Genomic DNA, 25,321 nt, shown 5'->3' with positions numbered 1-25,321 from the left:
CAGTTGACTATGTTTTACAGCAGACTGCCTCCCAAACTACTGTGACATACCCAACAAGTGATATACTGTAACTCCTACCAAGACAGTGCTTATTCATGAAAAAAATCTATTGATCTCCTTACAACAGAGATAGTTGACAGAAATATCTACTGACATGCTCCTTAAGTGCCACCTGACATAAAACCTATTGACGTAAAGCCCATTGACATACTGTCTACTGACTGAGTATGACCTACTGTGGTGAGTACTGACAAGATATATAACCTGATATCCCACATATTTAAAACAGGCCTACTGACGTGTTGTCTATATGACAGACATACTTTACAATGACAACAGGCATACTGACATATTGCCAAATGACGCCCCTACTGACGCAGTCTCTACGGACACACTTCCAATCGAGATCGCGCTTACTCCTACTACACACTGTTAAACAAATGAGTGTCAACTGGCATTTAAGCTAAAGGCAGACTTTCAATTGATGTACTGGCTACTGACGGTCTACAACTAACTGATGATGCACTGTTAATTGGGCTGGCGAATGCCTATGGGTATTATGTCAGTAAGCAACTATGACTGACATAATTACCTTTGATCTACTCCTACGGAAGGACTTACTGATATACAGTAAACCCCCGCGAGTAATTGAGGCGCCCCACAACACTATCCATATTTGCCTATATTAATTCAGTACCAGACATTTTTAGACCCTCTTTTACCCTAATGTTTGAAAACATTTGAAAATAGCTATAAATAAATTCCAGTGATTGAATGGCTGGACTGTGAGAAGACATATAAATATGTGTTTGGGACTGTATGATTTAATAGTTTGAATCATAAACATATCACAAACTATGATGTTAATATTTCATCATCAAATTCATGGGTTACAGTTGATTTGATTTTGGAAGTGTGCATACACATGCGGAGAAGACTTTCCAACCTCCACTAACAAACCAGCCCAACATGCAAAATGTTTCTGGTAGTTGAGATGTAACATGTCAACATATTCCATTGACATCAATTACTATTTTCCCATTAGCCAGGGCTTTGGTGCCTTATTGTGTCATCTTAGAGTTTTAAGAGCAATAATATCCCCAAAAGGTGTTTTTCAGCCGATAGATGAGGATTGGTTCCACCGAAGAAACAAAAAACAATAGATGAATTTGTGAATAGTGAACTGCAAATAGGTGGGGTTTCACGGTTGTCTCAACTTGGGCAAAGTGGCACACACTACATATTTATGAAGTTTGTTCTTTCTAGTAAAACAAAAGCAATTTTAAACACACTGCACTTGTATTAGATCACCAAAAAAGTGCAAGTATAAAATGTTTAAAGACTAATGTACATATTTAGTGTCTATGTACGTGCATGTGCCTTTAAGAGGGTGGCATGCGATGTCCACCATTCTGAAACGTATTTTTGAGAAAACGGTGACAAAAAAGGTGAACCGTGATAAGTGAGTACACATTGAGTAGCACATTTTCATACAGGACATTTTGGGGGGTTTACACTATTTGGATACGTCCAGTGGGTTGATGCAGAGAAATTCCAAGCATTTATACATCCTGACAGCAAAGCAAGCCCAACACAGCTAAATAGGGTAAAAATGCCACATGCTCAAGATTATGTGTGTGTCTTTCCGTCAAGTTTCCACACAGGGGCCAGTACCTTGCTTTCCTGCTACGTGACGACGCAAGATGCGTATCGGGGCGCAGGAGCCGTGCAATTCATGAGATCATAGCTCTTAATGTCTTATCAGCAGCAGCTGCAAAAACATATACTGTAGGCGCAAAGGCATATGTTTACCATACATACACATGCTTAAAACACACAGGCCTGTAGCTGTTATCTTGAGAAAACTACTTCTACACGCATGGCTGCCGTGACCCCTTGTTATCGCAGAAGAGATTGTAACACGGCCACTACAGTGATTTGCCCTCTAAATTGTGGCCACGCTATAGCTCAGATTTTTAAGCGATTATTGTTTATGGCTACAGTACACAGGCAGATCCAGAGTCATGTTAAATAATATTTTCCAAGTTGGGTGGAAATTATGGTTAATTTAATTTCAAAGTTTGAGTCTCGAGTGAACAGACATGCTCTTTTCACTGGCAAAGTTCTCTTTTTCTACGTGACATCTATCCATATGCCTTTCGAGACTTCAGGTAAACTCACAAGAGCTCAGTTTAGCCTTTGCAAGCAATCGACTTTTTGTTGGTGACACTTCCAAAGGAATAAGGTGAGAACTGAAGCTATGCTATGCTAGCACCATGTGGCATCTTAACATAAACCCAAGACAAACTGATCCGATAAATCTGTGAGCAATTTAAAGGATTTTCCATGTTAGATTAGAGTAACACGAATTTGGATTCAAAGTTTAGTCTCGGGTGACCAGACGTCCTCTTTTGCCTGGGTGAGTTTTCTTTTTGGAAGCGTTGTCTTAAAGGGCATCTTTTAAGACCTCAGTTTTCAAACTCAGTAGTTTTCAAACTCAGTAGTCAAACTATTCCAGTTTGATCTGTATGCGACCAGATGTCCTCTTTCCCCTGGACATGCCCGCTTTTTGGGACCAACAAAAAATGAGCAAGACGATACACTTTGGCGTGACTGTTCAGTCAATGACCAGCTATTTTTAATGACTGTTTGTGTAGTCATTGGCACTCTACATGCCAATCATTATTGAAGCACCAAATGTCAATTGTGATGTCACTCAACCCATATTTAATTGAAAGATTTAAACAGAGACGCAATAGAATATCACTGACTCAAACATTAATACTCCTTTAATAAATTCCACTTGTACATCACCCTCTCATTAAGATCTGACATTAGCATTGTGAATTAAAAAAAAAAAAGATTCTCTTCTTGAAACTTAAGGCCATATTCTTAATCCATTGTAGAGTCTGTTCCTTTACTTATCTGGCATTCAACTATTCATACACATGAAGTTCGAGTAGGTTTTGTTTACGTGCTTTCGCCCAAGGATACCATTTTAACTCACAGAGTCACTAAAATTATGAAAGTATGATCAAATATGATCATTAGCAGCATTTTATGATACTAAAACGCATTTAATGATCTTATCATAACAGGCACCTATTAAGCACTGCTATTGAATACTTGTTTGGGGCTTTTAAAGACACTTTTACTTGAAGATTTTTTTTCATTTTTGGCTGTTTTTCCGGACGCGTTTCATGCCCAAGAACAAATCACATTCACAGCGTGTAATCAGTCTGCTATTTCGGAGGCATTCACAAGCGCTAATGAAATCAATAGAAGGAAAAACTATTGCTTCCAGAATCTTTCACCTTTTTGCTCATGTTCATTTGTCATTTTGAGTTCCGCGTGTTTTTCCTGTTATAGTCCAACAACAAACTACTGCCTTACGAAGGAAAGCCAGCTATTTGAACCACTGCGCTACCAATGGCAAAATGTGAAACGATGCAGTGCTGAGTAAAACACTATATCAAACTATATCCTGAAGCGTCTTTTGCTATAACATTCACGACATATAAACCGACCACTGAAAGGTGTCTAAAAGTCCATACAGTGACGTTCCCTGAACTGAGGTCTCATAAGGTTCTATTGTGGTCTTGAATAACATATTTTATGACTGCTGTCCAGAAAAGTGAACCTATGCACAAAAACATGCAAAATCCCATTTAAAATCTCCACAGTCTTATCAAATCAGCTTGTGCTTGCGATGTGCTTATCAGCTGTAAGCGTTCACATGCAGAGGATGATAGTGTAAGCCTGGCCCAGCCAACCATGACGGTCAAATGCCAGAATACGCAACACGGCACAAGCAGCACCCTTTGCTCGTCATAGTCAATTAAACACCCAGCAAGATTTGAGGGCTTCTTCCAAAGCAATTAAAAGGAGCAGGATGTAAAAGCGAGCACCTTTATGGGAACAGACAGTGACGGCTGCCTTGTGTCTCCGGCTCTCATTGACCATGACATGTTGGGCCCCGTGTGCGGCGCCGACAACTAGATTTATAAAGCCCACACCGTCCGAAACACGGTTTAACCAAGACATAAGGAGACAGAGTATTAAGACGCATGGCGTATTACGTCGTTTGTCACGCTCACCAAAGTCCGCCATTGACTTGATTTGTACGTCCTCCTTTACCTGTCATAAATCACCACCCTGCTCTTCTTCTGTAGTTTGTTTGATCAGGAGGTACATCAAAGTTCAGTGGAAGGAAGGCAGTGGATCCTCTGCAGGCGAACACAATCCAGTCAAGGTTTATGAAGGGGCGGGGTCCGATTTGGAAATACACAAGTCCATTGAAAAATTGTAATAGAAATAATCTGTCTTGGTAAAATGACCTCTTATTTTGGAATGAATTAAATTTACAGTGAACCCCTCTTTATCTTTCGGTTAGGTCCCAGACGACCGGTCAAAATCTGATATAGAGCGATCAAATCAAAAACTTTAGCGACTACATTTAAAACAAATTATTATACAAATATTAAAAACATGTTTTTACTTGAAAGACCTTGCGCATTTATTTAAACACAGAAAACACATAAAATGTATGCAAAATACTGAGTTTAAAATGTAGTTTGTGGTATATTTACAGTTAAAACCAGCGCTTCGCAATCATTTTCTGTTTGGGCTCTCGAGAAGAAGAACACATTTTGTGCCCCGCCAACTCTCCGCCGTGACTATAAATAGTATCAGTTGTCTATGAAATCATTTTAAGTACACCTCCGCATAACATGTTTCCTCATTAACAACAACAACAAAAATAAATATAGATCACTTTACAAAGAAAAAACTAACATTGCTTTGTGGTCTCTCTAACAGAATACTTGAAGTGCATCGATTTGCCTGAAATTAAATAAATAAATAAATGAATGCGCCATTGCCACCTACTGTAGTGGATGTGTAATTACATTTCATTTTAGTAAGGCAAAAAAAATTATGTTCCCCGGGGTCACACGTGCCCCCTGACGGCATCGCACCACACCCGTGCCACTGTTTTAGAAGGACAGGTTAAAACTACACAGGCAATTATAAACACTTTTGTGGGGTTGGCACATTTGTTTGACACAAAATGACAAACATTTATCTTTGGTGCGACTTCGGAGACATCAACCCCCCGCGGCCCAGTTGCAACTAAATTTGGAATGGTGCGATTCAAACTTGTTCAACTTCAGAGCTTACACTGTTTATACAATCAAGGCAACTGAGCTATTTGAATATAAACCCCTCATACATACATGCATATTTCCCGTTATTACCTCATTATCATTCTGAAGGCTACGTTGCTTCGAGTTATCGGGTCGGCGCGGCGTCAAAGTGCATATTAATTTTTAAAGCAGAGTGTGTCTGCGTGTGTGCCGGGGAATACATGCATTTTTAAACAGACATACTGTAAGTCTATCAAATTGCGCGTTTATAAAAACGTACGCGCCTGTGCATTCGTGCAATTGCTTCCCCATGACTGTATAACATGAAGCATAGACATATTCTCTTATTTGCCTCATGAAGGCATACAAAGTGATGCTGTGGCAGTTTTTTTTTAGTTTTTTCTTAGTATTCCGGCGGAGAGTTTCACCCCCGTGAGCAGCGCTTCCCTGTGTGAGAGCGGCTGTCAGTTTGACAAAATAATTAGAGTCATCCGAGTAGTCGCTTTAAATGTGATTGGACTGATCAAATGGGAGCGAATTTCGCCTGATGAATACCAGATTGAAATTTGGAAGGGAAAAGAGTGTTAGTCTGTATTGGGAGGGACATATCTACAACTTCCATGTTTAATGACCACATTTACAACATTGTAATAATAAACTATTCATCTGGCTTGTTATAAATCTCCCACAATGGAAAATAGAGCTGATAATCACTCTGGGCTCAAATGTCGGCCCTTTGTTTCCACCTGACTTCCTTTTATCAACCCATTTTATTTAACAGTTTTAGTGCTAACTTCCCAAGGGTTGATTTTTGTCTGATTGGATCATTTGCAACTTCAATGCTTTAAAAATATCAGTAATATTTTGTTGATGTCAAACATTGCATTTAGCTCCATTGTGTTTACTTTTGGCTAATTGAAAGCCGTGAACACTACATTGCTAGATATTGGGATTGAATCATACAAGTTGGGCAAAATAGGTATCCTTCTAGATTCAGACCTGAACATTTTCGTTTTTTTCCTACCAGAGTATCTAACTGACCAATTTCCAGAAAATGGAGACACTTCATGCCATTTTCATGGTTTCTGAAAATGCTTTTTTTGTTGTTGTTGTTGAACTCCTTTGGAGCAAACAAATGACACAGGATATCAGAGTACCAGGCAAAATCCCTTGGATTCAAACCACGAGGAATCATAACTGTGCGGTGCATGTGCTAGCCACTATTTCACCGTGCCTCCATCCACTCAAGGTTAATTCTGTGTGCCGCTAATCCAGTAAAGCAGCTCCAAAGACAACATCCACTAAACAGCAGAAGGTGATGAGAGACTACAATATGCTTTTAATATGCAGCCGAGCCGAGACGCTGACTCAATTAGCCAAGTGAGCGCGTGTCTCGCCAGCCGATCACCTTAAATGATTCAAATGAATATTTAACGTTATGTTACGAGATCCATTCGATAGCTCTAATGGTGCCGTCGAATCAGCCAGAGCGGCCGCCGACTCCTTGGCGTCGTCGTTATTTTTATTCAGTTATCTCGACAAGCTCGAATACGGGATTATTTTATCAATTTGGCACATTTTAAAGGATGATGCGTACTTCTCCTGAGGAGCAGCTGACGCGTGGGCACTCGCAGGTAGGCAGTGTGATAGTTGCCTCATTTTCATGGCTCTCGGGGAGTGTTGCATGAAGAAATGCATGTCTTAGCACTTGTGTGTCCTGATGTGACCTGTGGTAAAAATTAACATACTGGTCGTTTCATGCAAAATGTCTGCATTGATTCCAACAGGATGTGGAACAGTGGGTATCACTCTGTAAAGTATTCTCGCACATAATTAGGATTTGCTACTCACGGATGTACTTATTTGCAGATTATGTTAACATACAGTATTTTTCATTATTTGTGGAAAAACTCACCAATTTGCTGTTTTTGCGCTGAGGTCAAAGGCCTACTTATGTAAAAGTAGTGCTTTGGTTTGATACTGATATGGAGTTTCGGAGGAATACGCCGATGCAGATTTTTGCAGAAAAAAACAAACTGATTATCGATTAAAAGTAATATTTCCTTGGGCATGAATTATATACGGATTTTCGCTAGTCAAGGGCCATCCTGACCCCTATACCCAGCGAACTGGGTCAACTGTAAACTTCCATTTTGGTCCCCCTATATATCCCAATATAGCATTTCTTTAAAATTGCATTAAATGAATGGCAATTTTCTATTATGTTTTTTTAATCTGTTCATAAAATACATGTTTGGTGTACAACACTGTGAAATTAATTAAAAATAAACATATACATATACACGTATCCAGTGACAGGAAAAAACATTTAACTAATGACGTTATAAGGATGGTTACCTGTAGTTGAATGTGTGTCACATTTAACACTTTTATTTATGCACTATGTTTATATTTTTTTTCAAACATACCATGAGTTTAGGGTGTGTGTAAAATAAACATCCATTTCATAAAGCAGGTTCGACAAACTCTGAGTTTAATCCTGAAGTCTGAATTGATCTACTCTGAGATGAGTAGAAGAGCTGATTTGAATCAGTTTACTCAACCCGGAGTACCTTCACCTGGAGTTAAGCGCTTGCACCACAACTATGAAAAGGCAGCATCAATGGAGCCCCGATTCGATGAGTCACCATGACAATGGGGTAAAGGTGTGGGAGAACATTGTTGCTCAGGTCAATACGGAAGTTTCAACTTTGCAATCACAATAACATAACAGAGGAAAACTGCTCGAATGGAAGCCTATTAATTTATTTCATTTCGGTGCAATCTCGCGGGGGAGAAGCACACTTGGCAAAAGCTGATTAAATATAAAAACATTGTTCGAACAATTAAGACCAAGGCATAATGTCATTGGGGTACACGGAAAAAAATGGTTGAATTTACTCAATTATATTTCAACAGGTGGTTGCACAAAATAAAATAACCTGGCGCCATGCAACCTGGATTCAGAGGATTAGATTTTGTGCAACCACGTTGACGAAATAAAATTGAGTAAATTCAACAGAAACTTTTTCAGTGTATGCAGATGATGGACTGTAACGTGAAACTGTACGGCTCAAAAAGAAAATTATCTGGCCAAAGACTTGGGCCGATTTAATAGGCCAGGCGATTAATCAGTCAGGCCCTAGACCATTCATAAACAGAATAATAGCTTTTTGTTCCTAAAACAATTGTAGATTAGATAACCTTTTTTAGTCCCCACAATGGGGGAATTTGCAATTTCACACTGAGTAAATAAAGATGACATGAAACCACCACCACTTCAGTGTATAAATGCACTTTTTGGGATGTTTTCCTTTGGTGTTCCGTGAGATTTTTCTAACCTAAGATATTTGCCTCGGCTCAATACATTTTGGAAAAGACTGATTCAAACAATGGTTCCTACAGTCCAAAAGCTCAAAGGTCCTCCAAAAAAATCCTTGTTGAAGGGTAAAGTTCCTGTGGTACAATGCGGTCAAGACGAGGCCACAGCAAGGTTCAGTCAATAGCTTGTATGTGTCAGGTTTGTCATCGTCCATATAAAGAGCCACATAGTAGATGTTTGTTTTTTGGAGCCGAAAAAGGGAGTAGGAATCATTACGTTTTGAAAGAAAGAAAGATTGTGCAGAATGAACAATAAATGCATGTAATGCAATGAAATTCCACCTATTTGCGGTTCGCTATTCACAATGTCACCTATTTGAATTTTATCCTTAGGTATTTGCTGAAAAACGTACCCATACACATTTTTTGTAATGATGAATCACATAAAAACAGTAACAGCATGGACTGTATTTTTACTTATTCAAGCAGCACTTCAACACTGAGCTGCTGAATTACACTTGTCGATTGGTGTCTATGTGGTGCAAGCACCAGCAACAAACAAAACATATCCAGTCACGTGAAACCCAAACTCCATAAACTTGCCACTTAGCCTTCAACTAATTCAGAACACAAATCATTCTTGGCAAAAAACAAAAAAACAAAATTACATTTAATACTCCATGCTTGTAATTTACAACATTGCTTTATCATGTCTCCCTTGAAGTGAACAATGCCATTATAACGTAACAGGCCGCCATAACAAAGGAAAACATTTTCAGCGGAGAAATGCAGATAAGTGAAAAAACGGGCAAAGAAAATAATTACAGTCGTTTCAAAGGGTTACCTGCTGGTGAGACGCATTCGGTTGCTCCGACATGAAAATTTGCCACACACACTCACACGCACTCACTGACACATCGCCATGCAGATGGAGTATCTCATTGAAATGCATAGTCCCATGTAAGCTTGTGGGGGTACAAACTTGTGTGAGTTGCTGTGTAATGTTATCTTCCAGATGGATTCTGTCTCCCTTATCCCGAGGCCTGCGGGAAAAGCAAGGCTTCGCTTTCATTCATGTTCTACTATCACAGCTCGCCATCCATATTAATGCAAGCAGTCGGCGCGGGGCAGCACATCGGCATATCAAAACGCTGGCCTAATTTCAGAGATATAGCATAATATTGTCTATTTTTCCTGCAGGCCGCTCGGCCGTTTGGATGAGAAAACACTCTCCTGCTTTCTTTTCCTATCATCTAGTGATGACCAGATTATTTACTTTTATTTTGCCTAGGTTGCCATGCGAATTTCCGGGTTTAAAACGTACAGTGAGAGAACACAATTCAAGACACAGGACTGATTATTTCTTATGTAAAGACTACAAACCACTAGCAGTGCCTAGTAACAGCTTGAACAGTGTGAATGATTATGACATAAAAACGTGTTTGGGATTGCGAAATATGTACATTTTTATTTCCAAATATTTTCAGCAATATTAAGACTCCAAAAACGGTGACAGAAGAATAACAACAAACAGAGCGAAGAATCTCCAGTATCGCTCTATGAATTGCTTCTTAATGCGCACCAAAATGTTTATAAGGCCATCTATTTTGGTGAAAACAGACAAATTGTAACCATCCTGAGTAAGAGCCCCGAAAATCTCACTGAGTGGAGCCCCTGACACTAGTTTCACATTTGGGACTAGCAGTCGTTATCGGTTGTAGAACCAAGACAAGCCTCTAGAAACACAATGATGTGGCAATGAATGTCCCGGCATTGCCAAAGGACCGTATGGATATGATACCATCCATATGCTGCTCACCCCCACTAGAAGACATATTTTGGTTATATGTTGCGAAAATCCTCAATTTATTTCACTTGTATTTTATTGTGCTATTTGGTTCACATGGCTGGATTAAGGAACGGATGGATGGTACTTCTGATCTGCAAAAGAAACTCCAAGCATTCACACTTAACTCCTGAGGGGAAGTCCGAGTCGCTAAACCGCATGTTCTCCGTGATCTGTAGCCTACTTGAGATTGACATCAATTTTCACATTTTCTTTCACAAATACTTGTTCCTCTTATTTTTCGTGGTACACAGTGTTCCCACTTTTGTAACACAGGAGCTAGAGAAAATTCCCCAACTGCACTGCAAAATAAGCAAAGACTTGCAAACTAGAGAGTCGTCAAAGCTCAAAAACAGACGTGCTAGACCACCGTCCCACTGCCATCCCTGTGCGGGGGATTAAGATACTCTGCACTCGGACCTCACTCGAGCAGGAACAAGGACTATTCAGCAGATGGACCCCCTAAAAGAAGTGTCACGGCCTGTGAGGACCAACCACAGAGCTGAGGGTCAAGTGACATCTAACCCAAGCGAAGAAGTCGTGACTCAGCAGCTCTCCTCTAAATTTGACAGCTTTGCTGATTTTCTTACCAGAAAGTGTTGACCTTGACAACTTCACTAAAAGTACAAGTGAAGTGAGTTACCATACTCCCATGAGTCTCTTCGGCACTACATGAGGATGACACGAAGACACCTCACCACCGCTACAGCTACCCGACGTTACATTCTGTCTTCCGCGGTCAGAGGCCAAAAGGTTTGTGGTACCATTTGACTGTGGTATCAAATGACTTGACCTACATTAACGGTAGCCAGAATGTTCTGTTTGGTTTCAAAAGGACCGGTCATCAATTAGGGGAAATCTGAGAATTCAGAAGGAGCTGCAGATGAGCTGTTCTGGACTCATATCCAGTGGGAACTTGGTGGTTAACAAAACCACTCTCTTCCATAGTTCAAACTGCAGAAAAATGTTGTTTTTAAAAGCTGAAAATGAAATCCTGAAGTCAGGGAAGCTCATGGCCTCACAGTTACGAGGCCCGGGGTTCAGATCTCTTCTTGGAATGTTTTGCCGAGAACACCGACATCTTCCCGCACCTCAAAACATGCACGTTATGTAGGTCCACTGACGACTAAAAATTGTCCGCAAAGTGAACGTTTGCCCAGATGTGCTCTGCGACTGGTGAATTGGTGTAAGGCAACCAATCCAGGACATACCCCTTTGGCGCAAAGTCAACAGGAACAGACTCCAGTTACCAGCAACCCCAATTAGAACAAGTGGTACAGAAAATGGATCGATGAATCCCAAAGTTCAGGTAGACACAGATAGTTTGAAGGTAGGACTTAAGGTGGTTCGTGTCTAGCAAAATTTTCTCAGAACCTCTGATATCGATACCGACTTGACGACCAGACACATCGGAAGCAGTCCAAACTTTACAAGAGGTTCAATTGTGTGTGGCAGAAAAAATGATAAAGGACATCCACTTTGGAGAACTCTAGTGCAATGTGTGATGGTTGGCAGAGGCTTAGCCAGAGGGGTATTTACCACTAAGGTCCTTCCACACGTAGTCCTGACTGGAACTCATCCAGAATTGACAATGCCATTCATCATGGTGTTTGGACAGCACGGATATGATCTGCTCATACCCTCTGCTTCCTAGTCAATCTACTTATTATATATCTGTGCCAGATCATAGCTGTGCAGTACTATCTAACCTGCAAATTGTCTTGTCAATCTAGACTTTTTTTGTTGCTCCACTATGGTCTTGCTTATTTTGATTGCTTATTTTATCTAAACTTTTTTTTTCCACCTATTTACAAATGTATTGTCTCATCCATCCATTTTTAAAATCAAATGTGGCCCTGGTGTAGAGTGTTTTATTAACCTACCAAACATGAAAATGAAATGTGGTAAGAAGCCTAAGTGTGTGGAGAAAATAACATGCAAGCATGTGGAAGAACAACTCCAAATTCCAAGCAGAAAGGCCTGAGATTTGAACCCAGAACCTCTTAACTACGAGGCCAGACATGTTCCACAGCTCCACCTTTGTGTGCGACCTCTTTGACATCTCCATGTTAGCAGGTCCTGTTATCACTGCAAATGTGTGCTACTGTATGCATCGACCCGTCTGACGCACATTGCTCCAGAGAGGATTGGATGAGTGTAGATTGTATTTGTCCAGGAAGAATCGCTTGAGTCTGCAAACACACACAATGAGATGACCGAGAAAAGCTTACGGGCTTATTTCATTTGCAGACTCCTCCTTTCACGGCTGAAGATAAAAATTGGATCGCGACTGTCTCCATCTGGAGGCTCCTTATCCCTCCCTCGTCTCTCTACAATGTCCAAAGTCCATTTGCGGTGTGCTACATGTTTGTTATGGGCCCGTCACGTGTTCTAGTAATACACATTAAACGCACATTCACTGAGTATGCATAACTGGATGTCCCCGCTCTAGGGCCTCCTCTATTGGCACTTTCACAAGCATTCGATCATGTTTTTCAAGCCAAAATCTCCTGGCCATCACCGTCCCCCTTCACCTTTAGCCTCCTTCACTTTCCAAACACCTCTGGCCACCGCCCTCATCCTCTTTGGCGGTCTTCCCTTGTCTTTTTATTTCCACTTCCTTTCTATCCCCTCGCCTCGCCTCATGGTCTTATATCACTATAAATAGAGCCTCAAGGGTTTTGTTTTATAATGGACTTCTGCTTCTGACCTTATTACAAACACATTACTGACCACGCTTCCCTCCCCTGCTGAGTCCTCTGCACACACACGCGCGCACACGCAGACACACACAGTAAACAACTGTTCATTTTGTATCTCATTAATAGGAGCAGCCGTTCCACTTAAAAACTACAGACTGCAGACACAGACTTTACATGTTTTTAATCACAGGTTTACCACTTTTAAACAGTATTTCCTGCTAATATTATAAACAAGAGGTATTTAGGACTCGGACACCAGGTAAACCTGCTAATGAATCATCTTTTGGGGGGGTCTTGACATGACCAAAAACTAAATGATTTAACGTGATGCTGTGTTCTAACCCTTCAAAGGGAGAGAAGACACATTGACTGCACATAGTCAGAGTATCATCTTCATTGCTGCTATCCTTCAGATCCTGTTGACCCACTTGATAGCGACCAACATTGGTGAAGTATTCCTCATAGAATCTACGGACATCACTAACACCAACCTCACCGATAAGTTTCATGATGTCATGTCTTTTTGTTTTGTTTCGCGCAATTTCGCCTTTATTTTTGATGCGAGATACAATGGTGTTGTTTGGTTTTGTGGCATTTGAAAGTGCAGCATCGAATAACACCGGGATAGACAGTCTGTAATTTTGTCTGAATGGCGCATTTCAGATTTGCGCTTGAACTCATCAATTCTTCCTCGAATGAATATATTGGCTTTTGGGTGGTTCAACAAAATCAAAAGGTTACCAATTTTTGCAAGCCTGCATATCCTTGACAATCCGTGCAACCTCAGTAGACCCCCTTCACATTAAGAATGAATTATCCCCAGCGCACGTTTCACTGATATACATGAAATTGGACGGACTTGTCAGTCAAAACAGACACAGGAATACATCTCAAGGACCTGTGCCTGAAACTGAACACGTCAGCACCTCACCATGAATAAGGGGCCAAAAAAGTTACAAATAAAATTAAATACAATCCCCCCCGTCACCAATTTTACCGATCAGCTTTTGAGGGGACACGTCTATCTTAACAGGAAAACATACGGCTGCGATGACGAGCTAATGAGCGATCTTAGGGCCCTCGGAGTCGTAAGTCCAACGTGAGGGGAATTTTCGGACTGTCGGCTCAAGACATTACGGATGCCTCCATAGTTTTTATCCGTCGCCATAGTCCTAATTAAATTTCATCACGCGGGTGTGTTCCTGACAAGAGCGCTACTTTTGGAAAACGCGAGCAGAATGGAGTGGCAGTTAATGGACGTAAGCGCCAAAAGTCTTCAGAATTTGAGTCAGTCAGTTGTTTGATTTTCTGCCTTATTTTTAGTCTAATCCCAAACTTTTCAAGGCAACAACCAAACAGGCTTTAATCAATTTAATCAGCTTCGGGGGCAAACACACACGCTGCCGATTGAGCGAATTGCTGATAAATTTAGGCAGTCCAGAATAAAAACACAGCCTTTCACACCATCTTCGGACCTTGAGGCTGTTGTTGTGTTGAGGGTGTTCTTCAGGACAGGTGTGCGGTCCTAACATCACTCCGCACGGCACGTGAAAAATTAATGCCCCCACTCCAGCCACTCTACAAGCCCCACACAGATTGCGGCACAGTGTGATGACTTTCTATTTTAACTCATTTACATGTGACCCAAAGCCCCTCAGCAATGCCGATACATGCGCACACACGTCGGCTATGAATGATGAGGAGCCGGCGGCGTTAGCTTGCCATGTGGGCCGTGCTGTGATTCACAAAGCATACAAAGCAGGGAAATCCAACATTGGCAGATCTGGGCCAATTCATTTGGACTTTGGACTATTTGTGAATGACAAACGCAATTGAGATGTTGTTCGGCAAAAAGGCGAATAAACAACTGCGTAATCCCGTCAACCTCCCGTCTCGATAAGCTGCGGTTCAGAACATTTGTGTGTACAGCTTGTCAGCACGTCTTGTTCACAGCAAATAGAAATGATTCCAAAGAAGCCAAAAGGCAAAAATATACGGCATAATCACTTGTTTTTACTTCACGAGTTTCCTTCTATTATTTTGCAAAATTGCAAAGTAATAGCTGTCGGCAGAGAGGAAACACCATATTATGTGACAGTTTATTTGCTAACCGTGTCTCGCTGAAATACTGTACATCCAGTATCTATCAGTGCAAACTATAACAATAACCTCTGTACCAACCACTTGTTCATACAATATCAAGTAAAGCTGCAAAACGGGAGACATATTCCGCATGATTTCTACAAATTAAAACAGCTGCCAGATGTCTCAATAAAATGATCAGCCCTGAACTCATATGGCTCAATGTCTCTCCTGCCATCTGTCTTTGGATCTACAGCTTCCTGATGGGCACGAGACAGCGGGTGACGTTGGGAGAGACGACATCATCCACACGTAACATCAGCACCGGGGCACCACCCAATGATGTATCCTCTCTCTGCTGCTCTTTTCCCTACACGCCACCGACTGCACCTTAACGCACCCAGCTGTCAAACTCCTGAAGTTTGCTGACAGCACCACTATCATCGGCCTCATCATTGACGGTGATGAGTCTGCATATCGACAGGAAGTGGAGCAACTGAACACGCTCAAGACTGTAGAGACGATTGTGGACTTCAGGAAACATTCTACGCCACAGCTGCCCCTTACGATATTCATCTGCCCTGCGTCGACCGCCGAGACCTTCAAGTTCCTGGGAACTCTCTCTCAGGACGTTAAGTTGGAGACCAACGTCAACTCCTACCTGAAAAAGCGAGAGTAGAGGAAGCACAGCCTGCCGAGGAGCTGTTGAAGCAGTTCTATACAGCAGTCAGTCCATCAGTCATGTGTTCATCCATCACAGTCTAGTTAGGTGCTGCCACAACGAAGGACAAAATCCAACTGCAATGGACAGTTAGGGCTGCCAAAAAGATCACAGGTATGACCCTATCCACTGCAGACCAGCAGGTGCCTTGAACCCTTTTGCCATTAACTCCCTAAATAGTTGACTGATAATTGCCCAATAGCATTTTCAACTTTTTGCAAATTTTGCACATCTCTATTGTAACAGTATTACCGTATTCAGTATTGTAGCTTCAAAGCTGTGCGTTATTTGCCTAACTGTTGTTGATCAGTACTCCACACTACTGGACACTTTAAAGTGCTCAAGGACTCATTTGCACAATCATTGTTGTCTCAAAATTACTTCAGCACTGGTCACTTTAAGTTGCGTGACGAGTCTCTGCATCATTTGAACAACTGTCCTATTACCGCACGACTGGTCTCTGTATAATACTTGTCGATTCTCAACATAATTTGCACAGCTGTCATTGTTCAGTACTACCACACTGGTATTCTTATATTGCTTATTGACTGTCTGTTGCTATGTGTTATGTTTTAAATGTTAATTGAGTTTGAGCGGCTTGTTGCTGTAATACTAGAGTGGCTCAAACTGCCAGAGAGAAATTCTGTGTGTTTTTAACTCCTTGTGTGTTTTTAACAAACTTGACCAATAAAAATGATTCCTAGTCGGACAAAATACCCCAAGGATCAAGAATTGCAGAACACTTTTCAATCTATTTTTATAGACCCGCTGAAATCAGTCTATTGTTCACACTGTTGCATCATTGTGCCTTTCACCCGTTCCATTTTAGACCTATACAAGTAATTCATGCTAACAGGAAGACAAAATATGCATCATGCAGTAAAGTAAAGGGGAGGCCCGACTTAAACCTTGTATGTATTTGGAACTAGTTTAAAGCTATACTAGACCTAGTTTCCCATCCTCTCCAAAAGTAAAACCAACAATGTAAACCACTTGTTATTGTCGATGAGAAAACAATCACATTTTAAATCACAGAGGAGGAGATAAACAACGGAAGCGCTGTCGACTCTAGGGTTGAGGTTGTGAGTTCAATCTCAGGTGATTCATTTGTTCAGACTATTCTGAGCTGCGGTGTAATTCCCTCTAAAGACACACAGTCACTCAGGGTAATCATGTTTTATTTTCCCCCCTTTTTTGGGGGGATAAATTGCAGCATAAGGCGGTAATGAACAAAGTTCGGATTCAGTTCACACAGGAGGGTCTTCATGTGATTTCAGGTACCCGAATCGTAACACTGCTGAGGGATGTGTTGTATTAGGACCACATGGCCAGATACAAACAAGAAGGGTGAAGAGTTCATTTATGGAAACAGTGATGCGGATCGTTTTCTTTACGAGGCTCTCATAAAGCTAATGACATTGGCATCTGCGTTTATAGAGTCAGTGCAAACAACCTTAGAGAATAAGCTTTTACAGTGGTACCAAACTTCCCAAAAAGTTTGAACAATCATTAAATACAAACAACAGCGTACCACGCGAACTACCATAAGTCGAGATACTACTGTATTAAAAAAAAAAAAAAAAAAGGGAACCTCGACAGTATGTATCACTGAATCAAAACCATGAGAAAATGCCATCTCTGGGGTCGGCCATTTTGTCACTTCTGTCGAGTAAAAATGACTCAGGTAACGACCAATCACAGCTCACCTGTTTAGTGAAGCTGATCCATGGCCGGTTGTTAACTGAGCCCTGAGTATCTGTGATATCATTTTCAGTCGACTAAAGTGACAAAATGGACGCCCTGTGAGATGGCTAAAAATGGGTGGATTTTGCTGCGTAACTCATATTACACAAATTCAACATTAATCAGAATGCCGTGTTTCAACTAGTGGGCCTGCATAGAACATATTCTAGAATAAAATATGTTTGGGTTGACTTCCATTTTAATTTAGTTTTTAGTGTGGTCTTTACCATTTGCAGTGACATTACAAACAGTAGGTCTTACTTTGAGTTAAATTCGATTTGACTATACCCGGTGAGAGGTCTTAAATTGCCAACTTTCTGGAATGCACCATTTCCATAACCTTTAAAATCAGGTTGATACGACTAACGTATAGGGACATGTTGAAGGCAAGGACCCTTGTGCGGCTGCCAAAACAGATGCCTGTGCTCATAACGAGAGGAATACCTGCACACATACACTCAAAAGCCTCTTCACCTTCTGCCCCCTGACCCCAGTTAACTAACCAACCTCTTGTTATTTCCCCCTCCTGAGTGTGTCTTTGTGTGGGGCCTGTCTGAAAGGCCCAGTCATGCAGCGCCGCCAGCCCCAGGGCTCAAGTCGGCCACAACCTCTCAAACATCTCTATACATCTTTTTCTTTCTTTCGTTCCTGACTCACATGTAAACAAAGTCACTCTGTCGCTTGTTCACTTGAGGTTTGAACTCCTAACCTTTCCGACTGGTGTACTGGCGGTCAATTCACGGCCGCCTCTGTGTGCTTTTTTCTTTATGGCCTTTCTTTCTGTGTGTGCGCTTTAGTATAGATGCAAAAAAACAACAAGTGGTGAACTTTTCACCTTGATCTCCTGGTTTGACTACGGTCAGGCTAACCTTTTTTTCGCTGGTGCATATGCAGCTAATGCACCTTTCATTTATTTTTTTTGTCAAGCAGCACAAACAGATGCGGGCATTTTATTAAATTTTGCTGGTCCATCAGCCGTCATACGTCAGTCCGTCATTTTCCTTGACGAACTGAATTGTAATCGTCAGTTCGCCAGTCAGTTAAGTCGGTCAGTTAGTCCGTCAGAAGTCCGTTGGTCCGTCGGTTGTTCCCCCCCAAATACGTCAGAAAAACGGGCATCCGCAAGCGTGGTAATATTGCTCGCTTTGTCAGTTCTATTGTCTAAAACAGCAACCGATCGCCACCAAAATGCAAATGCACATTACTAATCTTGTCCACTTCAACCGGTGAAAGTATAAAAGTGTTCTGCACAATAGTTTGGATTTATTGACATAAAACGTGATCTCATCATGATCACCTCCACAAAATCAAAAATACCGTGGCGATTGGTCCTCCACTTTCTCAAGCTGAAGAGGACAAGAGCATGAATGCGCGCACAAACCCCGACCGGTTATATTCCGGACATTTAGCTACGCTAAACTTGTGTCAACCCCCAGGAGGGAGACGGCGGCTTGCGGCGAGCAGCAGGGAAGGCAGATTGGATCTTTATACCTCCACCCCCTACCCTCCCCGGACAAAGGTAGGATAACAGGACGGCTAATAACAACAACTAGCTTCAGGCTGTTAAAACAAAAGGCGTTAGCACAACAACATTAGCTCCTTACTGTCCGCCCATCTTGTGGAGGTGAACATGAGCCTGCATCTTCATGTCGCAGGGTTACCTCCCAAGCAGTCACGTGCGGTGTCCGACACTGCTTGCAGCTGCCACCTTCTGCCTGAGTGAAGTGGCGTGAGTGTGAGCTAAGCCCTCATCCAACACGCGCCAATGTTCAGTGAACAAAAAGTTCCAGCGAGGCTGACTGCACAGCCGAGTGTGGCCACATTGGAACGTGCCATTTCGGCTGTTACATTCCAAATTGGATGGCGTGTTGTGGGTCGAAAAACTGGGGCTGTTCCTCATTCAAATAAATGTGCACGTCTACTCATTTCCACTTCAGTCGCTGTAAATATCCTGACTGGTGTTTAATGCATCGCCCGTCATACCGTGATCAGCAAAGAAGCAGTGTTTTTTTGTTTTCAAGCAAAGAAGCAGTGTGCGCTCGTCCCAGTATAAAGCTATGTAGCTCTGCTCACTTCCACATTTCCTCATTCTCATATAAATCAGCCACTGAGAGGTTAATCCTTTTGATATGTTGAAGTGGGCATTAGTAGGGATGTCCACATACATTTTGGTGCCAATTAATTGCCGTTTTTGGACGTTATAAACAATGAAAGTACAATACAGTGCACCTCTGGGCACTTGAATACACCACACCAGTCATGGAAGATTCAAATCTGATTCGGCGCCGAAAGTCGTCAAAATGAATTGCTTTAAAATGTCAGGAAAAACGTATTTGGGAAAATTGTCTGTCAAAAGTCGCATGGAATAGTTTCTTTGGCTTTTTTATAGTTACAGAAAATTCTGAAATGGGAATGGGAAAGTGGCCATATCCAATACCTAGATGATCTGTCATGCACGACACTAGTCACAAAATTTAAAAAAGTGCCTTTGTTTTATACGTAGTATCTTATTGAGGTCGTCAGGCATGTTTTTTCCTTTTAGTTTACACTTGGCTAACCTCAGACGGCACCTTATAAGTTCCAGTTAGGACATGTCCCTTTTCCCAGCTATTGAGAAGGCACCATAGTTGGGTTAAGCTGCCGACTCTGGGATGTGCAAGTAATGTCCTCTGAAGTGATGACACCCTATGTGTGTGTGTTGGGTGGGGCGGGGGTCGTGCGTGTGTGTGTGTGTGTGTGTGTGTGTGTGTGTGCATGCATGAGTGAGCCATAAAGAAGATATGCTACATGATGAAAAGGGCCTCAGTGCAGGTGGACGGTGAGGTCAGGAGTTGAAGTGGTTCTGGGAGGGGGTGTGGGCATTGGGCTATTGGTGGGGTGGTGGTGGGGGATTCCCTGCATGAGTGGATGTGTTTGGGGCAGGCTGCTCCTGTCAGATAGTTGATAAATGGCCTCTTAAGTGTCTGAGCCTTGTAAGCTCTGAGCTAATGGACTACAGCTGAGCATTCCAACCACTTTTGTGTTGTTTGCATGTAGAAATTAGAAGCATGTAAACGCACTGCTAATAATTGATCCAACATGCCGCGTTGAAATGTTATGAGTTTGTGTTGCTAATGGAAAACCAATGGTGGGTATAATGTCTAAAATGGTTTAAAAATGTTGAGGAAGACAAACTACTGATGTTGCACTTTCCCCAAAAGAAAATATTTAAGCTGTTATATTATTAAATTGGCTATGTTTCATTCATAAAATCTTTTATTCGGCCAAAAAAGGACAAAACCACTTTATTCAAAAGAAAAGACTTAAGCAGTTCTATTAGTAGTAGTAGTAATATTGTTTGATTTTACATGTTCATAATATGGTTCATTTCCTAAGGTAAAAGCAAACTACTGAGGATGCAGTTTACTAAAAATAAAGATTGACAATGTTATATGTTTTGGAATATTTGACATTGCATTTTAAATGTCATTAAAAAGGCTTGTTTCCGAAAAACAAGAAAACGTATTGATGCTGGTGATTTTCTTTTCTAAAAAAAAACGTCATGTATATTGTTAGATATTTAAAGTATAATATAGTTTTAAAAATGTAAATTTACATTGTGCTTTACTAAATAGAAAGAATTTAAACCGTTAAATGTAATGTTATTGAACATTATTTTCATTTATTGAGCAATTTTCTGCCTGCTGCATGCAGTTTTGTTTCATTTAAAATGTCATTAAATTGCTTAAAAAGAAGACAAACTGTTGACGTTGCACGTTGCACAATGTTCAGCACCCTTATGTGTATATAAAGTGAATTTAACGTGTAATCTGCTGTGTGCCAACATGGCACAGTACGAACTATGCAAGCAAGCCAAGGGATTATGCAAAAGTCACCATTTGATTATTTTCCCTGTCAACGGAGGACAAAGGCTCTTCTTTTTTCGTTGTTCTGTCGGGTGTGTCGCAAGGGTACCGCGGTGACATATTACATTACGGTGGTTGGTCTACTGCGGTCATTTGAAAGAGATGATATTTTAAATCCCCCCCTTGGTTCCCACCCTCGCTCCAGTAGTGCATGTAGGCCTAGAGTACATGACATTAGTTCAACAAATTCATAATTTTTCACACAAACACAACACAAAAATGACCTGTGTATTTTTAATATTTGGTTGTTAAAAAAGCCCGGCTCCATGAAGACAAGGCCTTAGTCATAAGTACCGGTATGTCTAGAGAACAATTCTCAAACACTGACAATGCAACTAGATTAACAAACAAACTAACTAACAGCTAAAATATAGTTATCTAACTGATGTAGTCTCAGAAATGTAGCAATAATTAGCTATGTAGCATTAAGGAACAATTCCTGGAGCAAAAAAAAAGACTAAACCAAATTACATTTTACAGCTTGTGAGTTACAATTATGGCTACTTAGCTAACAAGCCAAGTAGTTGATTTTTGTTCATCTGTTTCTTTTTTTTTTAAGATAGCAGGCTATGTCCTGGTTCATGGAGTAGGATCCGAGTATGATTTTGGACTATGGGCTGACGATAAAGCTAAGAGCAAACATTACAGCTAGTTTGCTAACAAAGAAAGTGGCCTTAAAAAGACAAAACGCTATCCCTAAATAATGTATATCGAAGGTGGCGCTGTTCAATATTACACAATTGAGCCACTTACCTAACATCTAATACGAACTTTATAACAGAACAAACAAACCCCACTCATTTCTATTTTTAAACAACAGCAATGTGATACATTGTTCTTACGGGTAAAATATAACACTTCGACCAAATCGCTTCTTCTGTGTAATTATCTACAAAGTGTCTGTCACGGCAGGGATTAGCTTCAGAGGGTCGGGAATGATGGACGAGCATCATGTGTGAGAAATGATATCGGACAGGCGCGTGAAAGCGAGTTAATGCGAGCGCGTGAATGTGACATTCCATGATGAATTTAGATTGGCGGCGCCGTGGGAAAAATAAGCCTAATGATGCGAGTATAATGAGAGCGGCTAAGCTAAGTGGAGCAGCTGCCTTAATCATAGTTTCTTGACCAGAAAGTTCGTAGAGTTAGAAATTAAATATGCCACTCACTTTATTAGTAAAAAAAAAAAACGTTTAAATGCAGGTCCACTTATAATAATGCTACCATGCTAATGCTAACCTGAAACTATGTCTCTTGGCTGATCTGTTATTATTTTAACCATTAAATTATATTATCCATGATCCCCAGAGGATAAAGATATTATTCTCCAATGTTATCGCAGGTGGTAATGCTAACATAATGCTGACAAAAAAATTAAGCATCCTGGCTAGCCCGCATATTATCGGCCATTAAAGTGGGTCATCAGGGGTTGCCAACAGCAAAGGTACTATGTTTTCATGTGAATGGGAAATGTACTATTCTCTAATGTTAGCACAGATGTTACCATGCGAATGCTAACATGAAACTTACTGAAGGCATCGTCCATACGGAAACGTGGTACAGTGTATATGCAACATTTTTTTGTTTTTTTTAAATCATTTTGATGTTGCATCCACACGCAAAACCGAGGCAGAAGTTCACTTCATACACACACTTCATATTCACAGTCATCGTTGTGAGTTTGATCATATCGCACACATATAGGCCTTTACAACAGCGCTTCAGCATCTTTTCTTGAAACGATTTCTTGTTTACAAGGATAAAATCTAAATAGAAGAAGAAAAAGACTGGCTACAGTGGACGGGGTCGAATTAATAAGTGTTGTGGCTGGTCTGCCAATATTATTTGCCAGTAAAGTGGGTGATCAAGTGTTACCATGACAACAGCAGAGACTTTATTCTCCTCCTCACGAGCCAACGTAGCATCCGCATGATTCCAAAAGCTGTTATTTTTAAGGTCACAATCGCGCCCTATTGTTGCTTTACGAGCAAACACCTTGCCTTTCAAGTGTTTTTGTTTCCCCTTTCTCAGCCTCTCCTCCACATCTACTCATCTGCCACACACGCAATCCAATCAAAGCTTGTGCGCCGACTCAAACAACAAACGGCCGAGGTGGAATTCGAGTAAGATGAAGAGGGGTGGTGATTAATGACGCTGCATGCTCTGCTGAGGACAGATTAAAAAAACAAAAGCAAGCATTTTCATAACCTGGCAAGACCCAATTACAACAATGCATGTCTGACAAGACGAGTGCAAGTACATATGAGTGGGGGGCATGATTGATGACCTTGATACACCCCTCAATTCTTTTTGTGTTTTTTTTTTCCTCTTTACCATTCAAGTGCAAATTTGGAATACGATGATGAATATAATGCTTATTTTAATTTGGTACCTTTGCCCAAAGCAGCTGCTTCTTTGCAAGTAACCAATTTTTTTTTAAAAAAAGGACAATAACAGGGCAGAACATTAAAATGTTTTTTTTTTTCAAATATAATTAATAACAGTGTTGAAGTAAATAAATGTTTGGTCAACTATAACTTCTGACAAGAAAATGTACAGAAAAATGCATACAGTTGAGTAATTAATTACTTTTCAAATTTAATATTTTTAATAAATTATTGCAATTTAAAATTCTAGTTAGCTAATGACTTAATACAAAATATATTTTAAAATGACAGTTAAGAAAAGGAAAAAAAAATACATTTTAAATGAAAAAGTAACAGGCGCCTGAAAAGAGGAATGAAAAATACTTTAAGAATTCCATTAAATATTACATTGTTGCCTTAAAAAGGAAAACCAAAAAAAGTGTCTTTCTGGAGTAACAACTAGAACAGCTGCAAAAAGCAACACTCAAAAAAGCATTACGGTTTTTTGAATTGGTGCATGATAAAATTATAACATGGGTCGCATATAATTTTTCTCCAAAAATACATCTGATCATTTCCTCTACGAAACTGTTTTAACTCAAAAGCAAACTACAAACTACCATATACCCATAATCCACTACTGCGGCGTCTAGTGGGCTCGTTGTCTTCTGTGACATAAAACCAACGTAGCTATACTATACATGTGCCTGGCTAGTGGGAGCTAATTTCATGCCAAAGTGGCTGAAAAAACGGAGGGAAATTAATAGGTGTGACACATTAAATTGATTTTATGTGTCACAGTGGAGGAGCAGTGACTTTTTAGCAATTCATGAAACTTTGATGTGGAGGTGTATTAGGGAGGGAGTGCGCCAAATCTGTGGGGATGTTGAATATAAAATGATAACAAATGGGTTGCCAAATAAACAGGTTTTTCTTGGCCCGTACACACACATATACACACGCTTCCCTCCACCACGTTGTGTGTGTTCCTCTAGTTTTTCATAATTCTGCCTGACAGATGGCCACTTGGTAATTTATGCCAGGCAATGGCAAAAAATAACCACCACACCTTTTTGGGAATGATTTTGACTCAAATGTAATGGGTTGGCGACAGAAGTGGCTTCTAAGAATCGAGGCACTCCTTCTGAGCTGTTCCCTGAGTTAATTAGAGCTTACCTTAGCTGTTCTGACTATTCGTTGATAAAACGAACATCGAATGACTCTTCCTAAGATCTTCTTGGAGTTGCTCGGACATTCCCATTATTTTTAGTATTGGTCGATGCAATGAAGATCTGAGGAATCCTGTGTAGGTCTTCCCAGAGTTCGTGACCTGATATTCTAGCTCCTGACTTGCTTTCCCTGCACCTGACTGGTTGATCCTGATCCTGACTTACAATTCTTGCCCCTGACTTGCTTTTCCTGTCTTGCCGTCAGTCACTCACTTTTTGTGTTCCTGACTTGATGTTCCTGTTTATGACTTGGGCTTGACTT

At 40.8% G+C, this 25,321-nt stretch overlaps 1 protein-coding gene and 1 long non-coding RNA gene across 4 annotated transcripts in view; one reads left to right on the top strand and one right to left on the bottom strand.

The window, feature by feature from the left end:
• LOC147147355 (uncharacterized) overlaps positions 1-16,250 on the top strand; it is a 32,293-nt gene extending 16,043 nt beyond the window's left edge. The window contains exon 3 of the long non-coding RNA XR_015086709.1: positions 15,352-16,250. This is a non-coding gene — a long non-coding RNA (uncharacterized LOC147147355). The remainder of the gene's footprint in view (positions 1-15,351) is intronic.
• Positions 1-25,321, bottom strand: part of LOC147147354 (netrin receptor UNC5C-like) — a 262,736-nt gene that overhangs the window by 97,757 nt on the left and 139,658 nt on the right. The window lies entirely within an intron of this gene.

Source organism: Filicampus tigris, chromosome 5 (genome assembly GCF_054856515.1).
Source record: "Filicampus tigris isolate MCC_2025a chromosome 5, RoL_Ftig_1.0, whole genome shotgun sequence".
NCBI lineage: Eukaryota > Metazoa > Chordata > Actinopteri > Syngnathiformes > Syngnathidae > Filicampus > Filicampus tigris.
The sequence above is the reverse complement of the archived record's forward strand: the minus strand, read 5'-3'. Positions and strand labels throughout refer to the sequence as shown.